Below are 7,543 nucleotides of genomic sequence, written 5' to 3' on the forward strand. Positions count from 1 at the left end.
ACAGAAATGGCCATGGATCCATATCCGTTCACTCTCAACGGCCAGTACATCAAAGAAGGGGAAGACTTCCCATGCTATGAATTCCCCGAACCATTTGTCCATGATGGGATCCGTGAACCAGGATTTGAGGTATTCCTCGATTGTGACTTCATCGATGAAGAACTCTCCACAGTCGAGAAGTCAGCCAGCCTGAACTCTGATGATCTGGGAATTAACCTTCTTTTTGGAATGGAGAAAAATGAATCCAAGCCGGTCTGCAATGATAACTCTGAGCTCGTTCAAGCGGTCATAGCAAACAAGGAGTTTGATCCCTCCGAGTTAATCGTCCAAGCTGACAACATTTCAAGGGGATGGCGCAAGACATTGAGGATCACTACGCCAAGTGGAGAGAAGTTGGAAATAACCGCTGGCGAGGGTCCTATGTTTGATGAGTCTGAATTGTCTGGGTCCGAGTCCGAGTCTGAGTCTAAGTCTGTAGATGAGTCCTTAGAGTTTGAGGCCGGCCCTCTTTCTGCTATAGAGTTCAGCCCTGAATCTTTTGTTGAGCCTTATCCTTCTAGTCCTAATAATTCTGGTGAGGTCGCAGCTGACCTTGCCTCTCTTGATGTATTAGCCAGTGAATTCAATGAAATGAATAGCTTTGCTTACGATGTGTGCCATTCCCTTAGCCCTGATCAATATTGCTTTGCTAATGATAAAAATGACAAAGAAATAATAAAAGCAATGGAAGAACACGAAAATAAAACAACAGTTATTGAAGATACAGAAACAATTAATATTTCCAATGATACGACTGTTAAAGAAGTAAAAATTGGATTAACACTAAGTCAAGATGAACGCAAAGAGTTAATTAACTTGCTTAGTGAATTTGTTGATGTATTTGCTTGGTCATACCAAGATATGCCAGGAATTGACAGGGATATAGCTCAGCATACGATACCACTCATTCCAGGTATGAAGCTTGTCAAACAAAAGCTGCGCCGAATGAAACCAGATGTGGCTCTCAAAATCAAAGAAGAAATCAGGAAACAATTGGCCGCAGGTTTCATCAGAGTATCCAAGTATCCGGAATGGATAGCAAATGTGGTCCCAGTTCCAAAGAAGGATGGAAGGGTCAGAATGTGTGTTGATTACAGGGATCTCAATAAAGCAAGCCCAAAAGATGGGTTCCCTCTACCTCACATTGACATTCTGGTCGATAATACAGCAAACCATGCACTCCTGTCATTCATGGATGGTTACGCCGGATATAATCAAGTATTGATGGCCGAAGAAGACATGGAGAAAACCACATTCATCACACAGTGGGGTACATATTGCTATACGGTAATGCCATTCGGGTTGAAAAACGCGGGTGCCACCTACCAAAGAGCAGCTACAGCACTTTTACATGACATGATGCACAAAGAGGTGGAGGTCTATGTTGATGACATGATTGTCAAGTCTAAAGATCGCCCAGGCCATATTGTCGCACTTCGCAAATTTTTTGCAAGACTCCGTAAGTATAACATGAGATTAAATCCAGAAAAATGTGCATTCGGAGTCACGTCAGGCAAATTACTTGGATATGTGATCAGTTCTCGAGGGATTGAAATAGATCCTTCAAAAGTAAAAGCGATCATGGCCATGCCACCACCCAAAAATGAGAAGGAGATTCGAGGCTTCATTGGAAGGTTGCAGTACATAAGTAGGTTCATATCAAAGCTCACAGCGATATGCGAACCTATATTCAAGAAGCTTAAGAAGAACGTCCCAGTCACATGGGATAATGACTGCCAAAAGGCTTTCGACAAAATCAAAGAGTATTTGGAAAACCCACCCGTGCTAGCGCCAGCAATACCTGACTTTCCTCTTCGACTCTACCTTACAGTCACAAGATAAACGATGGGGGCAATGCTAGCACAAGAGATCGAAAGCAAGGAGAATGCAATCTATTACTTGAGCAAGAAACTCCAAGGATATGAGACGCGATACACGCCGCTCGAGAAGTTGTGTCTCGCACTTGTATGGGCCGCACAAAAACTGAGACATTACATGCTCACTCATACAGTGCATGTCGTGTCTAAGATGGATCCTCTCAAATATCTGTTCGAGAAAGCAACACTCAACGGCAGATTATCAAGGTGGATAGTCAATCTAGCTCAATTTGACTTGAGATTCATGCCACAAAAGGCCATCAAAGGTTCTGCAGTTTCTGACTTCTTAGCAGACTTTCCGCTAGAAGAAGCTGAAAAAGAAGAAGATGAGTACGATTTCCCTGACGAAGATTTACTCATGACCGAAGACGATAGTTGGACGCTCTATTTCGATGGAGCTTCAAACCAAAAGGGATGTGGTTTGGGAGTCTTGCTCGTATCGCCCAATGAAGAACACATCCCAATTTCCATGAAGCTCGACTTTGATGTCACCAATAATGCCGCAGAATATGAAGCATGCATTTTGGGATTAGAAACAACTGTCGCCTTGGGAATCAAGAAACTCAGAATCTATGGTGACTCCTCACTAATCATTAACCAAATCTCTAAGAGATGGAAAGTGAGGAGTGAAAGTCTCGCTACGTATCAAGCTTATCTGGAAACTCTCACGGAGCGACTAGATGAAGTGGAATATACGTATTTGCCAAGAGAAGAAAACCAGTTCGCCGACGCACTAGCTAAATTAGCATCAATGGTGCGAATTCCAGCTGACACGATCAGAATGCCACTGACCATAGAGAGAAGATATGAACCAGCTTATGTTCATGCACTTGATGATGAACAAGAAGAAGATGAAGAACCATGGTATACAGACATCCTTAATTATGTAACAAGAGCAGAGTATCCTCCTAATACTGATAAAAGGGCACGCCGTGCTTTGAGGCTCCTGGCCTCACAGTATGTGCTCATCAGGGGAGAACTCCATAAGAGAACCGCAACAGGAAGGAATCTCTTATGTGTAGCTAAAAAAGAAGCACATAAAACCATGGAAAATCTTCATGCTGGTATATGTGGAACTCACATGAATGCAAAGATGTTAATCCAAAAGATTCAACGGCCAGGTTACTATTGGACTACTATGGAGCGAGACTTTCACGAGTACGTCAAGAAATGTATGAAATGCCAAATCTATGCAAACTTACAACTTGTTCCACCTTCACTTCTCTACACGTATACTTCTCCATGGCCTTTCTCCACTTGGGGCATTGACATCATTGGCAAAATCTCACCACCAGGACAAGGAGGGCATGAATTCATTCTCGTAGCAATCGACTACTTCACCAAATGGGTCGAGGCAGCCTCATATGCTAAGCTGACGGCAAAACACGTAGCTCAATTCATTGAGGAAAATATTATATGCCGCTATGGGGTACCACATGAGATGATCAGTGACAATGGAACACATTTCCAAGCCGAATGTGCGGGATTGTTACAGAAATATCATATAAAACATCATCGATCATCACCTTATAGACCACAAACAAACGGAGCAGTCGAATCGGCCAACAAAAACGTGAAGACCATCATCGAAAAGATGACAGAAAATTATAAAGATTGGCCGAGTAAGCTACATTTTGCCCTTTGAGGTTATCGAACCTCTGTTCGTACATCGACAAGGGCTACCCCCTTCTCCTTGGTCTATGGCGTCGAAGCTGTACAACCAATCGAGCTCGAGATACCTTCTCTCCGAATCGCATTGGAAAGCCAACTAGATGAAGTCGACTGGATTAGAGCAAGATACGACGAACTGGTCTTGCTTGATGAAAAACGCTTGGCAGCGTTGCATCATGTCCAAACCTACCAACAGCGTATGACACGACATTTTAATAAAAAAGTCAAAACCAGGAATATCAAAGAGGGTGACCTAGTGCTTAAAGCACTTCGCAAAAATGTGTTAGATCCAAGAGGAAAATTCAGACCGAACTGGTCAGGCCCGTACATTGTTAAAGCCATCCTGTCTGGCGGAGCGGCACAATTGGTAGACATGGACGGCAACGGCTTCCATAATTTAACCAACTTGGATCAACTCAAAAAATTCTACACCTAGTCGCATGGGTTCATGACCCAATAGAGCTACGTCTGGCCTGATTCCTTTTTAGGATACGTAGGCAACCCCTTAAGGGGGCCCGGCCACTTTAAAATAAAAAAATCCTCCCTCTATTGCTTTAATACGTGCCCGGTCTAACATTGCGTCACGCCAAAAAAAAAAAAAAAAGGGGTAAATATGCCGCGACACGGGAAGAATTCCCGTCTGACGGGATTTGTTCCCGTCTGACGGAGAACTATTCCGTGCCACGTCACCCTGCCTGCCAAAAAAAAAAAAAAATAAAATAAAATGCAAAGCACTATTGATCTAATCTCTCTTCTCTTTAGGAACATCCTTCTCTTGTTCAATTAGGTCGGCCTTCACCATTAGTGTGTCTTTTGTAGCCCGAACCGTCACACCCCTAGTCGAACTTTCGCCCCTTTCACCTTTCTTGAACTTTTTCGGTTGCTTCTCCCTATACACCATCTTTTCTTTACCCTTTCCTTTCACATAGGTCTTCTTTCTTGGCATCTTAGGAGTCTTAAACTCAATTCCTTGTGTTCTCGGACCTAGGCGGTCTTTAAGAGGAGCTTTCTTCTCTCCAAGACGAATCTTTACATCAGACTTGCGTGATCCGAATCGTTCCCTCCTACTTCTAGGATTCAACCACGCCTTGTATGCATTAGATAATGGAGGAGGAGCTTGGTCACTTGCAGAAACGGTCCACAAAGGCCTTCCAATCCAATAAGTCTCGTACTTGTGAACGTTACTTTCATGCAACGATACTTCACGAGGACTATCGTTATAGCGTGGAATTACTTGTTCCAGTCCATACTGCCGCATTAGTCGAGAAGGACAGTAAAAAGTCAGTTTGGAGATACTAGGAACACGGCAATATGGAGTTTCATTCGTGCCAACCATCCTAGTAAGCCTCCACCAAGGCACCACCCAGCGAATGGAAAATTCTCTCTTTGCAAAGAAATTTTTCCAATCTTCATATGACATGTTCGCAGAATAATTCTTCTTCCTACGGACTAAGTCGTTAGGGCCATATTTTTCAATGTCGTCGGGGGCTTCAAATAATTCCAAACGCTCCATCAACCAAATCTGCAAAACAAGAAAACAACAAGAATATAAAATAAATAAAAAAAAAAAAAAAAAAACAAAAAAAAACTGCAGATTCCCGTGACACGGCAGTTTTGACCGCGTCACGGCAGACCCTAACCGTGACACGGTGACTGTTTTGTGTCACGGGGGGCCATTCAGAGCGTATTTTTACCTGTAATAGTACCAGAGAACCCTTCCTGATGGCTTTCCGGTCAGATTTTGCCTCGTCAAGGCCGCGAAATGTTTCTCCAAGGCACGTCGGCATAGGAGATCTTCCAGATTCTACATGCTCAAGTACAGACGCTAGACAAGCATGTCCTACCCTACCGTTTGCAAATAGTAGCTTGCTAAACATGCAAAAAATATATGCCCTTCTACGATATACATGATAAGATTCAGAGATAGGGCGATTAAAATATAAGTTAGCAAGTTTTTCTAAGTCTACTTCATTACCACAAACAATTCTATTTAAATCCGGATCTGTTAGATTCAGATGGCGTTCAAAGTCTTGGTAATAATATTCACGTAAGGTAGGCATGGCTATAAGATTCCTAGCAGGAAATCCAAAGATTGCACCAAATTCCTCCGGTAGAGGACATATTTCATCATAATCAAATTTGAAACAATGCGTTTCTGGACTCCAATAGTCTAATGCTGCTCTAAGAAAATCATGTTCAATAGCTACATGTCGTAGGGCTAGCAAACCCCTGACATGAAATAATTCTAACTCTCTTTTTTCAGCATTGTTCAAAGAATAAGACCAGTCACGCAATGTATTATCAAAATTCTGAGACATGATTATTGAAATATGAAATTCTAAATTATTTTGTGTTTCGTAATTATGCACATCATGAATAATCTGGTCTTATTTTATAGCAAAAGCGCTCGGAACTGCCCAGAACTTATCTTTTCGCACGCGTGAAACAAATCGCTGAATGATACGCTTCCCGTGACACGGGAAATTCCACCGTGTCACGGGAACCTTTGCCGTGACACGGCAGGTTTTGCCGTGACACGGTAAACAGTGCCGTGTCACGGCACTTTACGCGCCTGATTTTTTCATCTTTTCCGTATCTATCCGGATTTTTTTTAATACTTTCTTATCTTTAACATTTATTTTTTAGTCTTTTATGAGAGTTTTATTTCTAATAAAATTCTCACCTTTTTTATTTTTATTTTTTAGTCTTTTCTAAGAGTTTTATTTCTAATAAAATTCTCACCTTTTTTATTTTTATCTTATAGTCTTCTCTGAGAGTTTTATTTCTAATAATATTCTCACCTTTTTATTTTTGTTTTACTTGTTTTGTTTTCACGAAGATTTTTTAATATATATTTATTTACTCATCATTTTATTTTATTTCTTTCGGGGAAATTTAATTTTAAGTATTTTCTTTATTTATTTCTTTTGGGGAAGGTCGGTACCCTCCTTTACTCCACTTATATCCTTCGTCGCGTCATTAATAAGTACACAATCACACACAAAGAGTCTCAAACACACATTAACACACGTAATAATAGATGTATAAACTGTAAATAATGTATAAAGAGTTGTAATACAATATGTCAAGTGTCATCATAGCATATAAAAAGAGTCATAATACAAAAACCCTCGGTCAAAAATCTCTAGAATCAGAATCAGTCGCGTCTCCACCCTGGGTAGGTGGTTCGCCCTGGGTATATGGGAACGGCGAACCAAAGAGTCCCTCGACCATCCGAGTACGGGGAGTAGCGTCCCTACTAGTCCCCGTAGGCCCAGTAGTAGTCAAGCTCAAAGCAGGACCTGTCCAGCCGGAGAACGGAGTAGACTGGCCCAAAGATACTGGAATCGTCGGCGAAGGCATCGTCCCATACAGCGGAACCGAGAACAAACCCGACACTGGTGGAGGAATCCCGGGTAATGGGGCCGAGAATGAACCAAGATCCAAAGGAGACCCAAACTCAGGAACTGGAGGCTGTGAAAATGACGAACGCTGAGAAGACTGACCCTGCTGCCACTGAGCCTCCTGGAACGGCTGAGTAGTCTGTGGCTCTCGCTGAGAACGCCGGCGAGCCTCGGGAGATCGTCTACCACGACCAAGCTCCTCCTCGTCCGAGCCTCTGGGCCTCGAGCGCGAGCGGGACCTCCGTCGCTCCTGAAAAAACACAAAATCAAAAGATGTCAATGATACAAAATAAAACAAACGGTAGAAATAATAATAAGTGATACCTCAAGGACGTCGCTAGAGCTCCGACAACTCGCACCACGCCGAAGCTTGATAATGCAATACTTCAGCGCGTCCACCAGCTTCATGATTCCCATCACCTCTGGGCGGTTAGGCTGAGGATAAAAACAAAGAAAAATCAGTAATAAGCAGCATTAAAGGAGTGGATAATGCGTCAAATAAAACTCACTGGCTCAAAAACCTCGGGCACTGACTCCTGCGCCTGTCTATAA

Source organism: Chenopodium album, chromosome 5 (genome assembly GCF_948465745.1).
Source record: "Chenopodium album chromosome 5, dcCheAlbu1.1, whole genome shotgun sequence".
Taxonomy (NCBI): Eukaryota; Viridiplantae; Streptophyta; class Magnoliopsida; order Caryophyllales; family Amaranthaceae; genus Chenopodium; species Chenopodium album.